The sequence below is a fragment of the Schistocerca gregaria genome, chromosome 6, assembly GCF_023897955.1.
Source record: "Schistocerca gregaria isolate iqSchGreg1 chromosome 6, iqSchGreg1.2, whole genome shotgun sequence".
NCBI lineage: Eukaryota > Metazoa > Arthropoda > Insecta > Orthoptera > Acrididae > Schistocerca > Schistocerca gregaria.
This window is the reverse complement of record NC_064925.1, coordinates 117,338,688-117,363,206: the sequence shown is the minus strand read 5'-3', so window position 1 is coordinate 117,363,206 and position 24,519 is coordinate 117,338,688.

Sequence of the window (24,519 nt, the reverse complement as noted above, 5' to 3'; positions counted from 1 at the left end):
GCAACAGTGTCCCTAATTTGCTGGGAAGTGGCGGTGCGGTCCCCTACGGCACTGCGTAGGATCCTACGGTCTTGGCGTGCATCCGTGCGTCGCCTCGGTCCGGTCCCAGGTCGACGGGCACGTGCACCTTCCGCCGACCACTGGCGACAACATCGATGTACTGTGGAGACCTCACGCCCCACGTGTTGAGCAATTCGGCGGTACGTCCACCCGGCCTCCCGCATGTCCACTATACGCCCTCGCTCAAAGTCCTTCAACTGCACATACGGTTCACGTCCACGCTGTCGCGGCATGCTACCAGTGTTAAAGACTGCGATGGAGCTCCGTATGCCACGGCAAACTGGCTAACACTGACGGCGGCGGTGCACAAATGCTGCGCAGCGCTTGTACAGCCCTCTTGCAGTGTCCGGAGCAAGTATGGTGGGTCTGACACACCGGTGTCAATGTGTTCTTTTTTCCATTTCCAGGAGTGTACTACGAAAGTGATGTTTTTTTTATCTAAACTCGCGTTGATTTGCAGCACTACACATTTCTTGGCGTGAAATGCGACAAAATATAGCATCAAGGCTGTTAAAGTACTCCAGGGTGTAACTTGTATGCAATACCTAAATAACGTTTAAAAACAGAAAAATTAGCGCAGAACAATAGTAGCAATTTTTACTTTTCAGCAGGTTCTCGAAGTATATCAGGCTGAATAAGCTACAAGCTTTCAATAAGTACTATCGTGTATGCGTTTCGCCGTCCCAACCATAGTCTAGACTCGAGTAGAGAAACAGAATATTCTGCAGGTTAATGCCAACAGTAAGGTGCGAATGTCTATATTTAAAGCCCTCCGTCCGATTTCTACAACGGAGAGGAGCTCTGATACTATCGACAAGGGTCCCCTTGCGTGCACTCAACAGTGATTCACGGAGTTTATGTATGTATGTAAATGCAGGAGACCTGGGCGCCCCTGCAGTCTCCCAGACGTATTTATCCTAAGTCTGACAAACGCCGACCACTGGACGCTCTTACGGCAAATCCGCCATTAACCTGGAATACTCAGGAATAGCGAGAATTGGTATGGAGGAGGACGAGGAAGAAGAAACAGGAGCTTAACGTCTCTCTCACTTATGGCTTATCCCAAAGAGAGCTACTACTCAATCGGTAAGAGATAGGATATAAATCACATCCTTTTATCTAATAACCATCACATATGGTGCTCTATCGCATGTACCTCGGACAGTTTAATAAGTAATCGACAGGATTATGTAAACTGTTATTTATAATCTGTAACTGCATCGGGTTAAAAGTAAACCCAAGTGTAAGCATATAAGCGAAGCAGAGGACATGGGGAATCGTTGTGTGGCCAACATGGTCAGAAAATGAGTAGTCTACCGACATACGCTACTTCGGCAAAGGGCAGATTTAATTTTCCCTTGTTGAGAAATCTTAAGGTGCGATCTGTTGTACTTGGTAAACAGTTTTCAAAGGCAAAATAGCATAAATGCTTCTTTATTTACAAGCAACCGGTTCTGACAGTCCTTTTAGTCATCGTCAGGTCCTCAAAAATTTGGTTATAAAATGTGTTAATTTTGAGTTGACCTCACGTCAAGTTGTCATGTAGATAAAATGCAGCATATGACAAAGATGTATACAGGATGGTCCATTGATAGTGACCGAGTCAAATATCTCACGAAATAAGCATCAAACGAAAAAGCTACAAAGAACAAAATCGTCTAGCTGGAAGAAGGAAACCAGATGGCGCTATGGTTGGCCCGCTACATGGCGCTGCCATAGTTCAAACGGATATCAACTGCGTTTTTTTTAATAGGAACCCCCATTTTATTTACATATTCGTGTAGTACGTAAAGAAATGTGAATGTTTTAGTTGGACCGCATTTTTCACTTTGTGATAGATGCGCTGTAATAGTCACAAACGTATCAGTACGTGGAATCACGTAACATTCTGCCAGTGCGGACGGTATTTGCCGTATCGTGTTGATGCATGGCTATTGTGATCAAAATGCCTAACGGCCGCGTGCTATGTATGCTGCTCGGTATCCTGGACATCATCATCCAAGTGTGCGCACCTTTCGCCGGATAGTTACGGTGAGAAAGTGATCAGCCACATGTGAAACTTCACCAACGACCTGCAACAAATGATGATGCCCAAGGAGGTGTTTTAGCTGCTGTAGCGGCTAATGCGCACATCAGTAACAGAAAAACCGCGCGAGAATCGAGAATCTCAAAAACGTCGATGTTGAGAATGATATATCAACATCGACTGCACCCATACCATATTTCTACGCACCAGGAATTGCATGGCGGCGACTTTGAACGTCATGTACAGTTCTGCCCCTGGGCAGAAGAGAAATTACGGGACGATGTCAGATTTTTGAACTCGTTCTATTTAGTGACGAAGCGTCATTAACCAACAGCGGTAACGTGAACCGGCATAATATGCGCTATTCGGCAACGGAAAATGCATGATGGCTACGACAAGTGGAACATCAGCGACCCTGTCGAGTTAATGTATGGTACGGCATTATGGCAGTAAGGATAACTGGCCCCCATTTTATCGATGGCGGTCTAAATGGTGCAATGTATACTAATTTCCTACGTAATGTTCTACTGATGTTACTACAAGATGTTTCACTGCATGACAGAATGGTGATGTACTTCCAATATGATGGATGTCCGGCACATAGCTCGCGTGCGGTTGAAGCGGTATTGAATAGCGTATTTCATAAGAGGTGGATTGGTCGTCGAAGCATCATACCATGGCCCGCACGTTCACCGGATCTGACGTTTCCGGATTTCTTTCTGTGGGGAAAGTTGAAGGATATTTGCTATCGTGATCCACCGACAACGCCTGACAACATGCATCAGCGCATTGTCAATGCAAGTTTGAACGTTACGGAAGGCGAACTACTCGCTGTTGAGAGGAATATCGTTACGCGTACTGCCAAATGCATTGAGGTTGACGGTCACCATTTTGAGCATTTACTGCATTAATGTGGTATTTACAGGTAATCACGCTGTAACAGCATGTGTTCTCAGAACTGATAAATTCTCAAAGGTACATGTATGATCACATTGGAACAACCGAAATAAAATATTCAAACGTACCTACGATCTGTATTTTAATTTAAAAAACCTACCTGTTACCAACTGGTAGTAAAAAATTGAGAGCCGTATGTTTGTGATTATTACAGTGCCATCTATCACAAAGCGAAAAAAGTGGTGCAACTAAAACATTCATATTTCTTTACGTAGTACACGAATATGTAATAAAAATGGGGGTTCCTATTTAAAAAAAAAACGTTGTTGATATCTGTTTGACCTATGGCAGCGCTATATAGCGGGCTAACCATAGCAGCATTTGGTTTCCTCCTTCAAGCTATAGAAGTTTCGTTTTTTGTGGTTTTTTCGTTTGACGTTTATTTCGTGAGATTTTTGGCCCGCTCACGATCAATGGACCACCCTGTATAACGTGCTACATTTTATCTGCATGAATAACTTGGTTTGAGGACAACTCAAAATAAATACATTTTACAACAAAACGTTTTTAATTCATGAAGTCGACAGTTAAATCTGCCGGAACCGACTGTTTGTATAGAAAGAAATATTTATGTGATCTTGCCTTTAGAAAGTTTGCACCAAGTAAAAGATCAGACTGTGGTGGCCTGGCACCTGAGAGCGTGGATCTCCGAAAAGGCAGAGCTGGTTGGCTATTCGCGTGGTACTGTCGTGAGTATTTATGGGAAGCATTTTAAGGACGGTGAATGCGTGAACAGGCTACACGGCGATGGACCCCCATGCGATGGAGGCCGGTGGTTGCCAGCACTGGATACCAACATAGCGCTGATCTGTGGCAGATGCGACGACACAGTTCAATGCTGGCGCCGGCGCAAGTGTATCGGAGCACGCCGTTCAACGCTCATTGTTGAACATGAGGGTTCACAGCAGACGACACCTACGTGTTCTCACGATCATTGAAAGACATCGTCAACTACTATTGTAGTGGACACTGGATCATGGAAATTGGATCGTGAGTTAATAGACACGTGTCGACTGGTCCAATGAATTACGTTTCTTGTTACAACAGCTAGATATTGTGGCGTGATACGTCGTCAGCCAAGCAAACGGCTGCTTGAAACATAACCACGGTCTGACAGTGTGGCCGAGCGGTTCTAGGCGCTTCAGTCTGCAACCGCGCGACCGCTACGGTCGCATGTTCGAATCCTGCGCCGGGCATTTATGTGTGTGATGTCCTTAGGTTGGTTAGGTTGAATTAGTTCTAAGATCTAGGGAACTGATGACCTCAGCTGTGAAGTCCCATAGTGCTCAGTGCCACTTGAAGCTATAACCACTCTGTGGAGGGCGGTGTTATGCTTTGCAGGACACCCGCCTGTGTTATTAATCGAAGGAATTATTACATCTGTGGCCTACGTGACTATTACCACACCACCTGTATATGTTCACACTTGCCGCATTTCACGATGGCGATGGCATCTCTCAGCAAGGTAATTGTCCTTGTGTGATGTGCGTACTGTAAGACCTTCAGTACACACACCATCAGATTATTGGACTTGACGAAGAAGGCGAGTGTCAGCAATATGTCTCGTTGTCTTATCGTGCCGTGTTTATCTTCTGCTGTTAGGTCAGACGTTAGAAATGCCACTTGCATGCTTAGAGTAGCAGATTGACGGTGACCAAATTTAAAGAGAACTTGATTAATTTTCACACACATTTATTAAAATAATAACAAGCATAAAAATTACATAACTTGGTTCTGGATGCTATTTACAATTGACAATCTAGAGTTCCTTTGGTATTGGTACATCAATCGTATTCTCACATATATCTCTGATACTTGACAAAAGCATCTATACATTTATCTTCATGGCTATGTACAGGAATATGGTAATCTTATTAGGCGCAGACTGAATCTTGACTATAGACTGGTACAGACTAAAGCAGACTGGTACAGACTGGTGCAGACAAATGCAGACTGACTAATCGGAGGTCTGTACACTCGTTATAATACCTCGCGCATTCATGTATCACTGTGCGAGTATGATCCGCGAGGAGAAAACGTTCTACGTTATCAGCAATCTCATTGGATCCATTACATATTACTATGCGGATTGCCGGAAGCAGGATTTGGTCCGTATCTATGGCAGCGCCATCTCATAGTGCAGAGACAGACAAGCGCTGCGCCTGCGCTGTTGTGCTTAGCGGGGTGCGCTCTAGTGGGAAAGTTGTGTACGCTCTGATTACGCGTAACTATGTACACAACACCTCGTCAAGGGGCCAGAATCATACTACAGTGGCTTGAGAAGCATCATAGTCAACCAACCAAATTTGCCTTATGTCAACCCAATGGAACACATCTGGGACTCCAGCCCGTCACACGCAAACAACCAGCCCACAATTTACAGGAATTGTGTAACTTGTTCGTAGAGATCTCGTACCACATACCTTCACAAACCTACCAAGAACTGGTCTAATCTGTGTTACGGAGGACAGCTGCTATATCGCGTCCCAGATGGTGAGCAGCACACTAATGATCAGGTGGTCATGCTTTTGGTCGTCAGTGTATATTTCAAATAACAACAGGAAATTACCCTTGTGGTTTGAAAGGCTGTATTTCACTATTCTTCTGGCAAAACAGTGGTAAGTTCAGGTAACGATGGTGGAGGCAATCACGCACCCCTCTCTCCAAAGCAGACCACAAAGATTCAGTAATATCGAGATTTGGTGGCGAAATCTGGTTTCGCAGGACAGAGCGGATCAAGTAGTGGAAAGGGGCCCAAATCAGTTGCTGCTAGTTGCACAAAAATACAAACTTTTTTTGCTAAGAACACTTAATCAAACATGGGCTTAAAAGAATTCGGAAACAACACGGCTGAAGGCAAGAATACAAGTTAAGGAATACACATTGCTGAAGGCCTTAGTTACAAAACAGAAGAACTGAGGGCTTAAGGCCTGGATAACAAGAACTCCCGTAAGGAAATTTTAAAGGTATCAGACAAAGACCTTTCAAATTTTAATTGAAGTAGGCTGAAGGCCTATTCTTAAAATATTTCACATAAGGTTCAGCTGAAGGACATACGGCACATAGAACCATTCAAGGCTTAAGGCCTGGATAACAAATTAAGACAGAGAAAAAATTTTCAAATGATGACTTTTTTTAACTTCAGTTGGCTGATGGCCGTATCTTAAAATATTCACATAAGGTTCGGCTGAAGGCCATATACTGACATTAAAACAAACTAAATTAATACATGGCTGAAGGCCTCACACAGTACTTGAGACATAAGAAAATCCCAATCCCAAACAACAGAACAGTGGTGCTCAGACATGTTCCAAGTGAAGGCCTTTGGAAGAAACTCTAACAACATTTTAGGTGAGACAGGCAGCAAAGCGTGCCAGACCGCACAATCTTCTGACTTTGATTTCTTCGTCTTAACGATTTTCATCATTGTTTTTCTTGATAAGTTTTCTGAGTCGATAAATATTCTTCTCAAACTCTTCTGTTTGTGTTCCACCTCTTCCAGGGTTTTAATAGATTACGTAAAATTCCTGATACAGGGATCGAAATGCTATTTACAGTTTGTACAGAAACCAGATTCCAGTTATAAGCGTCGAGGGGCATGAAAGGGAGGCAGTGGTCGGGAAGGGAGACTCCCCGATGTTACTCAATCTGTATATTGAGCAAGCAGTAAAGGAAACAAAAGAAAAATTTGGATTAGGAATTAAAATCCATAGAGAAGATATAAGAACGTTGAGGTTCGCCAGTGATATTTTAATTCTTTCAGAGACAGCAAAGGACCTGGAAGAGCAGCTGAACGAAATGGACAGTGTCTTGAAAGGAGGATATAAGATGAACATCAACAGAAGCAAAACGAGGATTATGGAATTTAGTCGAATCAAATCGGGTGATGCTGCGGGAATTAGATTACGAAATGAGACACTTAAAGTAGTAAAGAAGTTATGCTATTTGGGGAGCAAATTAACTGATGATGGTCGAAATATAGAGGATATAAAATGTCGACTGGCAATGGCAAAGAATGCCTTTCCGAAGGAGAGAAATTTGTTAACATCGAGTGTAGATTTATGTGTCAGGAAAGTGTTTCTGAAAGTATTGGTATGGAAGTGAAACATGGACGATAAATAGTTTGGACAAGAAGAGAACAGAAGCTTTCGAAATGTGGTGCTACAGAAAAATGCTGAAGATTAGATGGGTATATCACATAACTAATGAGGAGGTATTGAATAAAATTGGAGAGCAGAGAAATTTGTGCCACAATTTGACTTGATGAAGGGATCGGTTGGTAGGGCATATTCTGAAGCATCAAGACATCACCAATTTAGTATTGGAGGGCAGCGTGGAGGGTAAAAATCGTAGAGGGAAACTAAGAGATAAATACACTAAACAGATTCAGAAGGATGTAGGTTGCAGTAGTTACTGCGAGATGAAGAAGCTTGCACAGGATAGAGTAGCTTGGAGAGCTGCATCAAACCAGTCTCTGGACTGAAGACCACAACAACAACAATTGTAATTACATCTCCTACAATTATTCCACGAAGAGTCGCCAACAGACTCCTCACGTTTGACAAATTAGTCTTAGAACTGCTTGAGCTGAACTGCTTCTCTAAATCGTGTCTCAATCCGGTTCCCCCACTCGTTGCTATACGTGTTTAGTTAAAAATAAACTTATTTGTCCCAAAATTGCCGAAAGGGTACTTCCTAGAATGCGACTTTGATCCACACGCTCTACTCACTGCGACTTCTCACTTTCAGCTACGACAGTTTGCGATCGGACTTCTACGACAAACGAAACATCGTTCCTTCCACAAAATACACTCGTTTCTCTACTAACTTACTACAGTGTTCCCTCCGGCTATCTTTCCAATTCATACTCCCGTCTACAACTGTCTCGTCCTCCACGACAAAATTTATCTATTGGGCCATAATACTCCTGTTTTACACTCAATATTACATAGAACTTACATCTGCATATACACTCCTGGAAATGGAAAAAAGAACACATTGACACCGGTGTGTCAGACCCACCATACTTGCTCCGGACACTGCGAGAGGGCTGTGCACCGCCGCCGTCAGTGTCAGCCAGTTTGCCGTGGCATACGGAGCTCAATCGCAGTCTTTAACACTGGTAGCATGCCGCGACAGCGTGGACGTGAACCGTATGTGCAGTTGACGGACTTTGAGCGAGGGCGTATAGTGGGCATGCCGGAGGCCGGGTGGACGTACCGCCGAATTGCTCAACACGTGGGGCGTGAGGTCTCCACAGTACATCGATGTTGTCGCCAGTGGTCGGCGGAAGGTGCACGTGCCCGTCGACCTGGGACCGGACCGCAGCGACGCACGGATGCACGCCAAGACCGTAGGATCCTACGCAGTGCCGTAGGGGACCGCACCGCCACTTCCCAGCAAATTAGGGACACTGTTGCTCCGGGGGTATCGGCGAGGACCATTCGCAACCGTCTCCATGAAGCTGGGCTACGGTCCCGCACACCGCTAGGCCGTCTTCCGCTCACGCCCCAACATCGTGCAGCCCGCCTCCAGTGGTGTCGCGACAGGCGTGAATGGAGGGACGAATGGAGACGTGTCGTCTTCAGCGATGAGAGTCGCTTCTGCCTTGGTGCCAATGATGGTCGTATGCGTGTTTGGCGCCGTGCAGGTGAGCGCCACAATCAGGACTGCATACGACCGAGGCGCACAGGGCCAACACCCGGCATCATGGTGTGGGGAGCGATCTCCTACACTGGCCGTACACCTCTGGTGATCGTCGAGGGGACACTGAATAGTGCACGGTACATCCAAACCTTCATCACCATTCCTAGACCGGCAAGGGAACTTGCTGTTCCAACAGGACAATGCACGTCCGCATGTATCCCGTGCCACCCAACGTGCTCTAGAAGGTGTAAGTCAACTACCCTGGCCAGCAAGATCTCCGGATCTGTCCCCCCTTGAGCATGTTTGGGACTGGATGAAACGTCGTCTCACGCTGGCTGCACGTCCAGCACGAACGCTTGTCCAAGTGAGGAGCCAGGTGGAAATGGCATGGCAAGCCGTTCCACAGGACTACATCCAGCATCTCTACGATCGTCTCCATGGGAGAATAGCAGCCTGCATTGCTGCGAAAGGTGGATATACACTGTACTAGTGCCGACATTGTGCATGCTCTGTTGCCTGTGTCTATGTGCCTGTGGTTCTGTCAGTGTGATCATGTGATGTATCTGACCCCAGGAATGTGTCAATAAAGTTTCCCCTTCCTGGGACAATGATTTCACGGTGTTCTTATTTCAATTTCCAGGAGTGTACATGAAAGATAACTAAACTCATGTTTATGAATTATCTTGGATTCATTTATAATTATGTTGCAGTTTAGAGAAACAGATTATATTAAATCAATGCCAAATTCATCGCCAATGGCTGCAAAGCTTCTCTACTTACAATTGATTTTTTTTGCTCATAAACTCATCACAGCACAGCGTACAAGTGTAATCTTCTTGAAATTATTACAATTAAGCTGAACAACTTTTAATAGAACCATCATAACTAAACAACAATGGTCGATAATTATCAATGAGAGCCATTCAGCATGGCGCGGACTATGAAAACTAGATGACGACGAAGAAATTGAACGTCAAACGTCCTGCAAGATCGGCGACAATATTTGTTTCTGAGGTTCAAAAGCCCCGGAGCTGGAAGACTACCAGTGCAGAGATGCATTATCTTCACAGATATAGTCGCCATAGCCGTTAGTACATTTATCCCACTGTCAGACAAGACGTTCAGTGTCTTTATGGAAAAATATTTGCTGTTGACTGCGAAACCATGATTGTACACAAGCATCCACCACTTCGTCCAAAGCAAATCCACGGCCAAGAATGTCTTTCTTCAGGCCACCAAAAATATGAAAATCTCATTCGGACAGATCGACACATTTTACGCAGGCGATACGCACAGGAATGTCGCTGGGTGGCGTCATTCTTTTGCAGAATAGTAACGCCTGCGTGTTGACAAGGTCGTTTCGAGTACGCTGCAGAAGTTCCACTGAAAAGCCTTTGCACACCCTCCATTAAGTACCGATTTCTGCACATGAGAAGTTCTCTAACTGTGCAGTTTGATGCCGTCTCTCATTCTCATCCACTATCTCTCTCGAGCTCCTGTTTCCTTGCTATTGACTTCGCCGTCTACCGGATATTAAATTTGAATCATGCTTAAAAATATGAAAAATATTAAATGTTACAGCGAAACGAATTATACTCACGTACTGAAATACATACACAAATGCAGCTACCGGAGTTGGACAAATATATGGAAACACCGCGTGAAATACGTATTTGAACATAAATGTAGCGGCTAGCCATGTCCGTGTCTTCCGTTGTTGTATTCGACATCGAATGGCAACTGTAATACGGCCTCAGTATGTTGTAAGAGTCAGTCGTGGTCAGAACAACGTTCTGTGTAGTTATGAGTGCACTGCGTCAGAGTAAGTGATTCCGAACGAAGGCGGATTTTTGGTGTTCTTATAGTGGGTGCTTCCGTAACCTAGGTAGCCGAAGTGTTTGGTTTTTCAAGAAGCATCCTGTCGAGAATTTACATCGTACTCGGGGATAATGGAAGAAACTCATCCACTACATTACAATGCGGATGAAACTGTGTGTTGAGTGATCATTCCAGACGGTTATTGAAGAGGATTGCGACGAAAAATAAGAGGTTGACTGCTGTAAATGCCACCGAAGAACTCAATGTCACACTAGCGAACACTTCCAGCTCTAAAACAACACGAATGCAGCTCTATAACCAGGTAATTCTAAGGCCTTTCGTCAGTGGTGTACATGCCTGTTTAGGGGAAAACGTGATGCCGAAACGTTAAGACCTGAACTATGGAAATACGTCATTTGGTAGGCTGTCTCTTGTTTGACACTGTTTTCAACTTCTGTTTTCGAGTTTGCTTCTGAAGAGTGGAGCATGGTGGCTGTTCAATGATAATTTGTGCAGCCATATTGTGATATTCCATGGGCCCCACGGTCACTCTGCAAGGTCGCAATTACTGCCAAGGATTATGTGACCATGTTGGCTGATTAGGTCCATCACATGGTACAATGTTTCTTCGCCGATGGTGATATTGTGTTCCAAGAGACGACACGACCCCTGTTCACAAAGCTTGCTTCGTGCAGGACTGGTTTTGTGAGCATAAGAATGAATTATGGCATTTCTCCTTGCCACCTCAGCCGTGGCCGGCTCGCGCTGATGCCGTTTTTAATTTTTGGCATTTTCTCACCATCTAGTGGCGCGTTATTGCTCCCTCAGTCACTACCAGAATGAGTTGCTCACTCGGACCGAGAAATGTAAACGTAAGAAACTACTATGAGAAGATAGTAACTGTTTTTTTTTGGTCGAGAGCAGGAAAGAGCCTGTGAACTGCCGGCAAGAGCTGACTGTACAAAAGAAAGTGATTGCTTAGCGACCCACTGCGCTTGGAAACCTACGTGGAACCATGTTTCAATTGTCAAAGTCATTTATTTTGAGGGCCAAACACTGGTTTAATTCGAGAGTTACACTGTTCAATAAACTGACCCTGTGGTGTCACCGCCAGACACCACACTTGCCAGGTGGTAGTCTTTAAATCGGCCGCGGTCTGGTAGTATACGCCTGACCCGCGTGTCGCCACTATCAATGATTGCAGACCGAGCGCCACCACACGGCAGGTCTATAGACACTTCCTAGCACTCGCCCCAGTTGTACAGCCGACTGTGCTAGCGATGGTTCACTTACTTCTACGCTCTCATTTGCCGAGACGATAGTTAGCATAGCCTTCAGCTACGTTATTTGCTACGACCTAGCAAGGCGCCAGTATCCGTACTATTGATATTGTGAATCATGTACCATAAAGAGCGACGTTCTCCATTAGTGGATTAAAGTTAAGTATTCCACCAGCTACGTCCGTTTTTCTCAATTCTAATTCCCTTGTCATGTTCCAGACCTCACGTCACCCTGCGTGAGCAAAACGCGTGCATTTCGGCCTCCTTTAGTTATACGGGTTGGCTCTCCTGACAACCACAACAGACGCCACGCTACATAAAATAATTATTAGGAATACATCCACTTTATACTTGCTTTGAAAGAACGCACTGAAATCCTATCTTCATATGCAATTCAATTTTTTTTAAATACAACGTTGTGGCAGATTAGAACTGAGTGCTAGACGGGTACTTGAATCTGATACCATTACCTTTCGCAAGTGCGCTACCAATTGAGTTACCCGAACACAACTCACGACCCTTCTTCACCGCTTTACTACAGCCAGTTCCTCAGAAATGCTGCGGGAAGAGGACGTGAGCCGTCCTCAGGTAGCTCAGTAGCTAGAGTACTTGCCTGTTACAGAGGAAATCGTGGGTTCTAGCCTCGGTCCGGCACACAGTTGTAATCTGTGATGAAATTTCATATCAGACCCCTGCAGAGTAAAAATTTCATTCTAGGTGTCTGAATGGGTCACTGAGCTCCAGTTTAAAACAATGAAGGGTTACTTTATCTGTTTCTGAGCAACTCGTCGTTACGTTTTCAGCTTCGCAATCCAACGAAACATCTGCCGAGCCAGAGGTCAACGGTTTTCTTCAGCCGCCACCACTGCTACAGTCTCAGGTAAGAAGAAAAACAAGGTGTACGTCTCTGGTAAAGCCATGTTTACAACAAACGAATGTGCAACACATTAATTATAATAACATACCGTATGAAAGAAGGTTGTATACGTGGAAGAACCCTGGAGATACTAAAAGGTATCAGATAGATTATATAATGGTAAGACAGAGATTTAGGAACCAGGTTTTAAGTTGTAAGACATTTCCAGGGGCAGATGTGGACTCTGACCACAATCTATTGGTTATGACCTGTAGATTAAAACTGAAGAAACTGCAAAAATGTGAGAAATTAAGGAGATGGGACCTGGATAAACTGAAAGAACCAGAGGTTGTACAGAGTTTCAGAGAGAGCATAAGGGAACAATTGACAGGAATAGGGGAAAGAAATACAGTAGAAGAAGAATGGGTAGCTCTGAGGGATGTAGTAGTGAAGGCAGCAGAGGATAAAGTAGGTACAAAGACGAGGGCTGCTAGAAATCCTTGGGTAACAGAAGAAATATTGAATTTAATTGATGAAAGGAGAAAATATAAAAATGCAGTAAATGAAGCAGGCAAAAAGGAATACAAACGTCTCAAAAATGAGATCGACAGGAAGTGCAAAATGGCTAAACAGGGATGGCTACAGGACAAATGTAAGGATGTAGAAGCTTATCTCACTAGGGGTAAGATAGATACTGCCTACAGGAAAATTAAAGAGAGAGAAGAGAACCACGTGTATGAATATCAAGAGCTCAGATGGCAGCCCAGTTCTAAGCAAAGAAGGGAAGGCAGAAAGGTGGAAGGAGTATATAGAAGGCTTATACAAGGGCGATGTACTTGAGGACAATATTATGGAAATAGAAGAGGATGTAGATGAAGACGAAATGGGAGATACGATACTGCGTGAAGAGTTTGACAGAGCACTGAAAGAAGTGAGTCGAAACAAGGCCCCCGGAGTAGACAACATTCCATTAGAACTACTGACGGCCTTGGGAGAGCCAGTCATGACAAAACTCTACCAGCTGGTGAGCAAGATGTATGAGACAGGCGAAATACCCTCAGACTTCAAGAAGAATATAATAATTCCAATCCCAAAGAAAGCAGGTGCTGACAGATGTGAAAATTACCGAACTATGAGTTTAATAAGCCACGGCTGCAAAATACTAACGCGAATTCTTTACAGACGAATGGAAAAACTGGTAGATGCAGACCTCGGGGAGGATCAGTTTGGATTCCGTCGAAATGTTGGAACACGTGAGGCAATACTGACCTTACGACTTATCTTAGAAGAAAGATTAAGAAAAGGCAAACCTACGTTTCTAGCATTTGTAGACTTAGAGAAAGCTTTTGACAATGTTGACTGGAATACTCTTTTTCAAATTCTAAAGGTGGCAGGGGTAAAATACAGGGAGCGAAAGGCTATTTATAATTTGTACAGAAACCAGATGGCAGTAATAAGAGTCGAGGGGCATGAAAGGGAAGCAGTGGTTGGGAAAGGAGTGAGACAGGGTTGTAGCCTCTCCCCGATGTTATTCAATCTGTATATTGAGCAAGCAGTAAAGGAAACAAAAGAAAAATTTGGAGTAGGTATTAAACTTCATGGAGACGAAGTAAAAACTTTGAGGTTCGCCGATGACATTGTAATTCTGTCAGAGACGGCAAAGGACTTGGAAGAGCAGTTGAACGGAATGGACAGTGCCTTGAAAGGAGGATATAAGATGAACATTAACAAAAGCAAAACGAGGATAATGGAATGTAGTCAAATTAAATCGGGTGATGCTGAGGGAATTAGATTAGGAAATGAGACACTTAAAGTAGTAAAGGAGTTTTGCTATTTAGGAAGTAAAATAACTGATGATGGTCGAAGTAGAGAGGATATAAAATGTAGACTGGCAATGGCAAGGAAAACGTTTCTGAAGAAGAGAAATTTGTTAACATCGAATATAGATTTATGTATCAGGAAGTCGTTTCTGAAAGTATTTGTTTGGAGTGTAGCCATGTATGGAAGTGAAACATGGACGATAACTAGTTTGGACAAGAAGAGAATAGAAGCTTTCGAAATGTGGTGCTACAGAAGAATACTGAAGATAAGGTGGATAGATCACGTAACTAATGAGGAGGTATTGAATAGGATTGGGGAGAAGAGAAGTTTGTGGCACAACTTGACTAGAAGAAGGGATCGGTTGGTAGGACATGTTTTGAGGCATCAAGGGATCACAAATTTAGCATTGGAGGGCAGCGTGGAGGGTAAAAATCGTAGAGGGAGACCGAGAGATGAGTACACTAAGCAGATTCAGAAGGATGTAGGTTGCAGTAGGTACTGGGAGATGAAGCAGCTTGCACAGGATAGAGTAGCATGGAGAGCTGCATCAAACCAGTCTCAGGACTGAAGACAACAACAACAACAACCGTACTACTGACAGTATTTTAATACAGTTCAGCAAAGTACGTTAGAACAGTATCAGTAATTTTTAAAGTTAATAATGAATCTAATTACATTTTTATGCTACTGGAAAATTAATTTATTACTCGTGTCTATATTCTGTGAATAACTGAAGAAAACGTACACAATAAATCCTTTTTTTTTTCCTTAGAAGGGGAATATTATCGCAACCCTTTAACTTTTTACCGTTTCTTCATAATATAACTTTGTAATGACATTAGCTCAATTGTGAATTTATATTGGCCTGTTAATGGAAGATAGTACTTGACATGTGCGACTATATACAAGCCAATAGGTACTTCATTATAAGTATTTCGTCTTACTGTTTCGCAAGCGGGTCCTACAGTCTCGGAAATTCAGCTCGGGATGAGAGTTCACAGGTTAGCAACATACCTCAAGTGGTTCCATCCATAAAAGTGCACAAGCCAGAAGATTACGAAAAAACGGGCCCTATAAGTTTTATGGGCATCTCATTAACCGGTCAATTTATTCTTTATGGCATCACAGCGAAATAAGTGCGCCTGTAGCGGACTCGCTTGCCAGGTGACTGACCAAGTTTCATACTACCTTTAGGTAACAGAACACTTTGTTTTTTAATAGTTTTAAAAATTGTAGCAGCTTTTCAATATAGTTACTGACATAAAATATGATTAGTTTAATCATAAAGAACTTTATTTAATTTATGAAATGGTTGTTATAGTTAATTGGTGTAATATGCAATTTACAATAACTATTATGTTATTAAAATGCATTTTTAATGGAGGTAAATTAAAGCCCTAATTGTCACTGAAACACAATTTCGGGTATTTGTTTGTTAATATCGTATTTAACATAAAGCAACACAATGATAATTATCACAAAACATTGAAAAGCAAAAATATTTTGACAGCTTACACAATTTATGAAGCACGACTGTTGAAATGAACAACTTTTTTTTAAAGGTTCCTTTCGAAAATGTACTCCGTTAACATTCATGGGAACTTCTGGTTCATCAGGCAGCGTGGAAGCTCACCAGGCATACCGGATACTTTCATTAAATATTGGCGATGACAATTTATGAGACACTATTGATTGTGTTTTAATAAGATATTCCATGGGAAGTTAGTTATTATTTTGAATTAGATTAGCTCAGTTTTGTACATTTTTCAATTGATTTCTTACCTGTATGTAAAAATAGGCGTCGCAGATTCGAACAAGAGGAATACATTTTGGATAAATCACTTCAATTGTACACGTTGGTGATTCTCGTCATCCAGAAAGATTTCGTCATGTAATTCAGGTGGTGGTTGTCCGCCCCAAGAGTCAATAACCAACAGAAATTATTCTTTTTCCATACAATATATTAAACAACTGTTCATATTGGCAGAATACAGTCCTGTAATTTGCTGCGCGGGTTAAAAGATTTAATTACAACATTTTTTTATATTTTTGAGAATATTCATGTGATGTTTTTTTAAACCCAGGGGCAAAGATACCGGTTACTTCTTCCAAACAAACAAAAAATATTTGAAGTAAGACTTTTCCAGGCAGAGTGAGAGCATATCGGTAAATGTATTCTTCAATTTGCTCATGTCTTTCTTTTTAACTGAAGTAGTTTTGCTTAGTTTTTCAGCCCGAATCGTGTTGCATTGTCAGAGACTCGTAAAAATAGAGAGAGAAATGAATTTTTAAATACTCCGGAATAGTCTGCCTAGCTGGTCAGTGGTGATAACAAAATCTTTCTTTAAATTGGGTATTATTTAGAGAATCTGGTTTCGGAAAGTATGTGAGGAAGCCAAGGTTTCTGGGATCGTTCTTGTTTTTTTTTTTAGACAAATTTAATCACTTTTTGCCGACGAATTCCTTGTTAATTTTGGAATTTGTGAACCCAGCTGTCAGTAGCTTTATGTTCAAAATATGAAAACCGTTGTCTTGCTGATGAGGCACACTGTTGTTAATTCCGAGTAGTCACATGTTGACAGTTCTCTCTGGCTTCAGCAAAACGATCATACTTCAATTTCTTCTTTACATTAGGATACAAATTCCTTCTTTTCTAACACACTGCCTCCTTTTTTTGGTAATGTTTGTAGTTTCCAAGTGGGGTGAGCCTTTGCAATATTAATAATTTTAATTTTGTAATCAATGGAAAGTTGTCTTACTACTTTTTTCGTGGTTCATATCCATTTGATGAGCTACGGTATTCGACTTATTTAAAAGGTTCGTAGTGACAGTTTTCTTTTTCACGAGTACGTTCATCATCAGTTACAAGTATTTTTTTTGCCATCATGTCCATAGTAAGTTCGTAAATTTCTTCACCCATCAACACTGCTTCGCGAAAAGTTGACAATGAAGATTCCACTGTAATCAAACGATTTTCAGAAAACAAACTTTCATAATAAACGACCGAATCTATTCAACTGCAATGTAGCTTCTGAGAATTTCGCGATGTATTCATTAACAGATATTTAATTCACAATATTTAAAAATTCTGGTTGTATTTCATAGTACAGTACGCTCCAATCGCTGTGAAGAATGAACCGGCATGTTAGTTCCAGTATTTAGAGGAATAAGGGTGGGTACAACGGTATATATCGTACTGTAACAAGTAACGACCATTGGTCGATTAGTTGACACTTACTGACCATCTGCCTATTTATATATTGCAATAGGGCAGCATCGCTTCCATGTAGAAACAAATTCTTTAAATTTACAATGAATATTTTTAACCTCTGCACAGCTTATCATATAGTCAGATTCCTCATGACATTTTAATGAAAAACTAACTAAAGCTCTGAGTTCCTTCTATATAATATGCATTTCAAATTACTGTAATTTTTAAAAGGAAAATATTAATTGTATTTCACATTTTATCTTAATTAGCTGTAACAGTCATTCCAAAAATTAAATAAAATTATATATGATTTGGCTGATAATATTTTAGGTCATTAACTCCATTCGAAAGTTGTTAAAATTCTTATAACAATTAGAAAAACAAAATAAACTCTTACCCGAATGTAGGATCGAACCTGGATCGCAGGAGAGCTTCTGTAAAGCAGGAGAGCTTCTGTAAAGCAAGAGAGCTTCGCAGGAGAGTTTCTGTAAAGTTTAGAGGGTAGGAAACTAGATACTGGCAGAAGTAAAGCTGTGAGGACGGGGCGTGAGTCGTGATGGAAGAGCTCTTTCTCACGAACGGGAGAGGTCACGAGATCGAGTCTCGGTCTGGCACACAGTTTAAATCTGCCAGGAAGTTTCATATCAGCGCACACTCCACTGCAGAGTAAAAATATTATTCTGGAAACAACGGATGTCATTATTTCTGTTAATTATATTAACAGAGGAAAGCATTTTTTCGTTCAGTGTTCCACAGGTTAAAAAAAATTGCACCTGTCTAGGAGACCACCGAAAGGGAAATAGCCACCACTGTATAGATAGGGACTGCAAATAGATTACAGAAGTGAGATTAGGAAAATGGGTGAAAAAAACTGGCACAGACTCACGAAGGGAGACAGAAGCAAGATACGTTGCTACGACGCGTGTCATACCATCTCTGAAGATTAATAATTAGTTTAAGAAGCATAACGTGGTGGTAGGTTTCGACGTTATTAACGAATTTGGGAAGCTCCTTGAACGTGTTATACAGCAGCCTGTTAATAAGTTTTGCAATGGGGGGTCTATAAGATTAAATGTGGAGCTTGTGACAAGTTTTACATCGGACAGACTGGGAGGGAGTTCAGAATGTAATATACGGAACACGGTTATCCTAGCTGTGAGAGGGTACATGGAGCTCATTTACGTCAGCGCAGTCATCAGCTTCGTGACATCGAAGACAATTTACAGATAATTCATTATGAGAATAAAGGTTTTTATTTTGATATCTTGGAAGACGTAGAGATCTTCATGCATAGATGGCGCTTCCATGAGCGTATCAGTGGAACAAGGGATTGGTTTTTTCTTATTTTTGATAATGTCTTCAATGGTCGTTGGAAGTAAAAATCATCCGTCCTTCTGAGTGCACTGTTAATAGTACGGTGACGTTTGCGAACTTCTGAGTTTATTGTTATACATACTTGAAATTTGCTCTTACAGGTTTTGATGCCTTTTAGATTTACTTCTGTCACTGTTAGTAAGCTGGATTATACAATATTAAATTTCCATATGATACTGCCGTTTCCTCCATCTGGCATTGTGTTATCCCAAAGTGCCGTCTACCGGTTAAAGGGAGCGTTAACTGTAGCTCTGGCTGTGGTACATTTGATTTCTGTCCGTGCTCGTGGCATGTTATTGCACCTGATATACCATACTTATTTCTTGATACACGACTTTTACAACTGCCGCTTGAGCTTATACAATTACGTATGGTGTGTTCATTTTCGCGTGTTTTGGCATCTTGAATTTTTTATTTTTTTTGTACATTTTTGATCCCTGCAATTGTGTATAGGTGCATTTGTAGTATGGTAAAAGTTTGTAATACCAAATTTTAACTGATGACAGGTCAGCAGACGATGGGGTGAGCCCGAGACGTGTCGCGAATGTGGGAATAAAAAAATCTCCAAAAGCAGCTATGAGATTTCAGTAACCGACAATCATTTCCAGAGTAATCTTTTTTTATATTTGTCATGGGTGCCTACCTCTACAAGGACTTCAGTCTGAAATAAATATATTTATGTGTGGTTTAGTAAATGTGTGAGAAATTAGGTGCCCCATTTATTTGCAAGTGAAACGTGAGACGTTTCGACATACTGGTTCATAGTGGACGTTTGTTAAATTGTGACCTACTAGTAAAACAGTAGCTAGTGAAGAGACAGTAGGTATCATGGGAGCATACGCTAGTAAACACTCTAAGTTCTCTAATAAGGCATTTCATTTTTCCGGAAGTTGTCTCAAATGACTAATTATTTCATTTTATGCTGATAACATGCTTTTTTTCCTTCGTTAATTTCCGTTATCTTTATAAAGATGGAAATGAAATTCAAATAATTTGAAATCCCGCTAAAACGTACCATTTGAGTTATGTGATGTCTGTGATGTCACTGGCTACCTCGCTGCTCCTACTGTCATAACGCTAATTCACAGTGACGTCATGTTTTGGAATTTACTTTTCGGAAAGTGGGTTACAAATGGCGCGTAGTACCATGCTGTGCAAGTACACTTTTTAAAGTTCCTGAAAAGTTCTTTTCAAGTGTTCCAGGGAATAAGGTGCGTAAATTGCTGCTCCACTGTACTGGCAGACTGCCATCACATCGACTCACAACTTCACTAACTTAACTAAAAATGTGTTACACTATGTGTCTAAGAGATAACCTCTCCCACTGTTACAACGAAGGATTGCGTCATGCGATGATATTAAACACCTAGTGAAAACTGTCGTTTTACCCAACTATGCCTTTATTAGTCGGTAGTTCAGTTGTTAGAGAGGTGAACTACCGAATTTTATAAGATCTATAGATGGCTGGTTCGAATCTAACCCGAAAGAACGTATTTAATTTATTTGTACAACGACTGGACAGTCCTCTCATACGAGAACCAAATCACAGTTACAAAACTTCACCATACTGATCATAAACAGAATATTATTGTGTTTTCCTTGCAGTTTACAGGCGGTTACATTTGCATTCGCTATTCATACAAGTTCAAGAAGCTGTTTTGTAATTGGTGTGACCGCACACTTTCTACTTTATTACAAACAATTTTATCAACGTACTGTCCAAATAAGATCCCTATTGTTTAAACTTTTGCACTTTTATGACCTTAAATAAAGATGACGTAAGTCTTCTAAATACGCTAACGTTGGTTTACACTCATTGACATTGAAGCCCTTACGTTTGTGTCACCTGCATTTTGTACACTCTTTATATCTCTCCGTCCAACCTCTTCGTCCTATACCTCGTTGTACTGTGGGCGTGTGGTGATATCTTCACCACTGGTAGTGCTTTCCAAAAAAAGTGAATTGTTTGTTCGCAAGTAAATGTATTTATCCTCTGTTGCCCATCTCTTAGACTATGGCTCACGTGAGGCTGTATGGTATAATACATCACACAATCGAAACAACTGCTAAATTAGTTCTTGCTAAAGCTGTTTTCGTATTTCGTGTAAAACTTTTAAAAATACATACAACCCTTCGAAGATTCGAACATGTGACTCTTTCCCTGCAATTCGTTGTGCCACCAAACACCTGCTACTTGCAGTTTCCCTGCTGAATGTGTTCTAAAGTGGAAATCAACAGTAAGTTGATTTTGTTGTTCATTGGATCGTAGCTGATGAATCATAGTCGACAATCTAACTATAATATACGGGCTCATTTGCAAAAGTTCGACAGTTTCATATTTCTGAGCGAGTTTAATGATGTTGCAGGAAGCAAGGAAAAGAATGTCCGCCGTTGCACATACCCAAGCTCTAAATGACTGGAGCATAGACGCATAAACTTTAGGAAGACTTCCTCTATCAGCGTTCACGAAGTTACTTGAAAGTTGTAATTGTTTTTTCCATCACTAAATAGTTAAACTATTTGCAGAAAAAGTACATTAAGACCCCGTAGCTTCGGCTAACATTCCTTAACACACGTAAAGCTTCGTCGTACTCCTAGCCTGTGACGTCACCAGAGCATCTGCCAATAACAGAGCGTTTTCGATCACGTGACCGAATCTCGATATTCAATGCCTTTTAAGCTTGAACTACATAAAAATAACAGATATTCCTTGAGAATACTGATCGTAAATCATATTATTATGTTATAATCAATAAGAATAACAGCAAACCAAATAATACAAATGTTTAAATGAGTGTGAAATCCGAAGGGACCAAACTGCTGAGGTCATCGGTCCCTTGACTTACACACTACTTAAACTAATGTATGCTAAGAACAACACACACACCCATGCCCAATGGAGGACTCGAACCTCCGGCAGGAGGGGCGGCGCAGTCCGTGATATGGTACCTAAACCACACGGCCAATCCGCGCGGCACCCAAACAATAATTTTAACTTAGGAAAAATAGCTTATTGTAAGTACCCTTCTTGCACAGCATCCAATGAGAGCAAAGGTCGTCTAGCGTAATCAGATAGTCGGAACCATTGCCCACCGTCCATGAGATCATCAAATCATAGGGGTTATTTCACAAATAGAACCATTACGAGCCTTATAGCAGTACGCCAGTACTGTTTCTGGGGCTTGATGAATATTATCGTAAGTGGTGTTCATCGTATCGCGTTCTGAGTCTTCATGCATGGTAAGTCACTGTTCTACAGTGCGTTGAACCTCTGTTGTGAATTTCGGCTCATGGTACTTTCTTTAACCTCACTGCTTTTTCATTCCCTCACAGTGCAGCTTAGTAGTGAAGCGACAATATTTACACATTTGCCATCTATGCGGCCACTTGTATTTGAAAAACGAAGCCTTCAAACCGGAGTGCCACTACTTTCAAACTTGCTGTACTGTGTTCGACTAGTCATTGTTCAAGTTTACCTCCACAAGAAGCGAAGGTGCTTCATATAAGTGCCACTATCTCGCTATAAGCGTACACCGCTATATCCAAAACCCACTTACTCACATGTTAGCAAAAGACTGCAAGTTCTGGGCTCTTTCAACAACAAATAATGACTAATCTGTTCAGAGCAGTTCCCCCCTCAAACGTTAACAAAAATATTTACATGAATTTTATTTTTTAGCACACACTTTACAGTTTGCATATTATTTAAGACTTTAAGAAACTGTATCATAGCCGGCCGCGGTGGCAGAGCGGTTGTAGGCGCTTCAGTCTGCAACCGCTCTACCACTACGGTCGCAGGTTCGAATCCTGCCTCGGGCATGGATGTGTGTGATGTCCTTCGGTTAGCTAGGTTTGAGTAGTTCTAAGTTCTAGGGTACTGATGACCTCAGATGTTAAGTCCCGTAGTGCTCAGAGCCATTTGAACCATTTTGAATCGTATCATAAAAATAGTAAAAAAAAGCATTTACAGTTTTTTACAGATAAAATAGAAGTGTACACACATAAATTGCTCTGAAAAAAAGTAAAAGAAAGAAGGGCGAGATAGATGAAAAGGCAATATGTGTCTCAGTCAGTGAACAGTTACGTGCAATGTAGTGGTGGTCTTCATTACAACATGGCCCGGAGGCATATGGAGCATATGGATGACGTCACATGAAGAAGAATTATTGGGAAGTTGGGAGGAGGACGAACTATGAGACGGTATCTCAGGAGTTCGATATTGCGCACCACTGTTGCATGGGGAGTGTTGCAAGCCACAGGCATTGCTGCCCCAAGGAGATGAGGTGGACCACAATCGTCAACCACAGCAACATAAGCCCGCTACATTGCGCAAACAACAAGAAAGGAGCCACGTGAAGCAGCGGGTATAACTGCAGCCACATTTAACAGGAGTGTAAGGGACGGATTCTGATGTCCCACTGCGTCACAATCACCGCATGCGTGGTCTCTCTGCCTGACGAGCAGTACGTTGTGTTCTGGTGACACCCGCATATCAGTGACACCGTTTGCGATGGAGCCAAGAGCATAGGGACTGAATAAATAAAGAGAGGGGTCACATGATCTCGGATGAGAGTAGATTGAGTATGTGTAGTGATTCTGGGCGTACCATCATATGATGAATGATGGGAACATGTAATGCACCCAGGAACCTTATCAAACATGATTGTTTTGGTGTTGCAGGTGTTATGGTGTGGGGAGGAATAATGTTGCTTGGGAGTTACTGACCTCCAAATCCTTGGAAACGATAGACTCACCAGTTAACGCTATCGTGACCTATACTCTTTGCGCAACTGCGTCTTCTCAGGATGCATTCGGCCCTTGGTTCATTTTTATGGATGGCAATGAGCGACCGCATTCAAGAGCGTAGTTGGTGAAGCCCTTGGAAGTAGAGGATATTCAGCGGACGAACTGGAGTACCCGTTTGCCCAACTTAAATCCCAGCGAGTGTGTGTAGGAGGCTTCAGGGAGAAGTACTGGACTACATTCACATGCACCAACTACCGCCCAGTAGTTACCGACTGTTGTGGTGGGGGAGTGGAACACCCTCCTACAATAGCTCTTTACCAACCATATGGACAACATGATAGCACGTTGCAGAGCGTGCACTGATGTCTGCAATGATCACACACCCTATTAAGGACCATGTCGCTCATTTTGTAATGTGCAGGAGACTATCATAAATCGCTGTGATTTCAGTGTAATTATTGCCTTTGACTAAAAGTGTCACATCTGGTCTTTCAGTTACCGTCTGTTCAGTTTTGTATCATTTCTTTTGATTTATGGTCCAAGTTTCGTAGAGATTTGTTACATGGCAGTGACACATCATGCGAAAGTTTCTTCTGTCCTCAAATTTTGCACATCATTGTAGCGCCCTACGCCACTTACAGACTGCTGCTTGTTATGCTTTCAGAATTTTGTTGTACATGCTGAGATACCTGAAAAACCATAATTCAGGTAACTGGGAATTAAA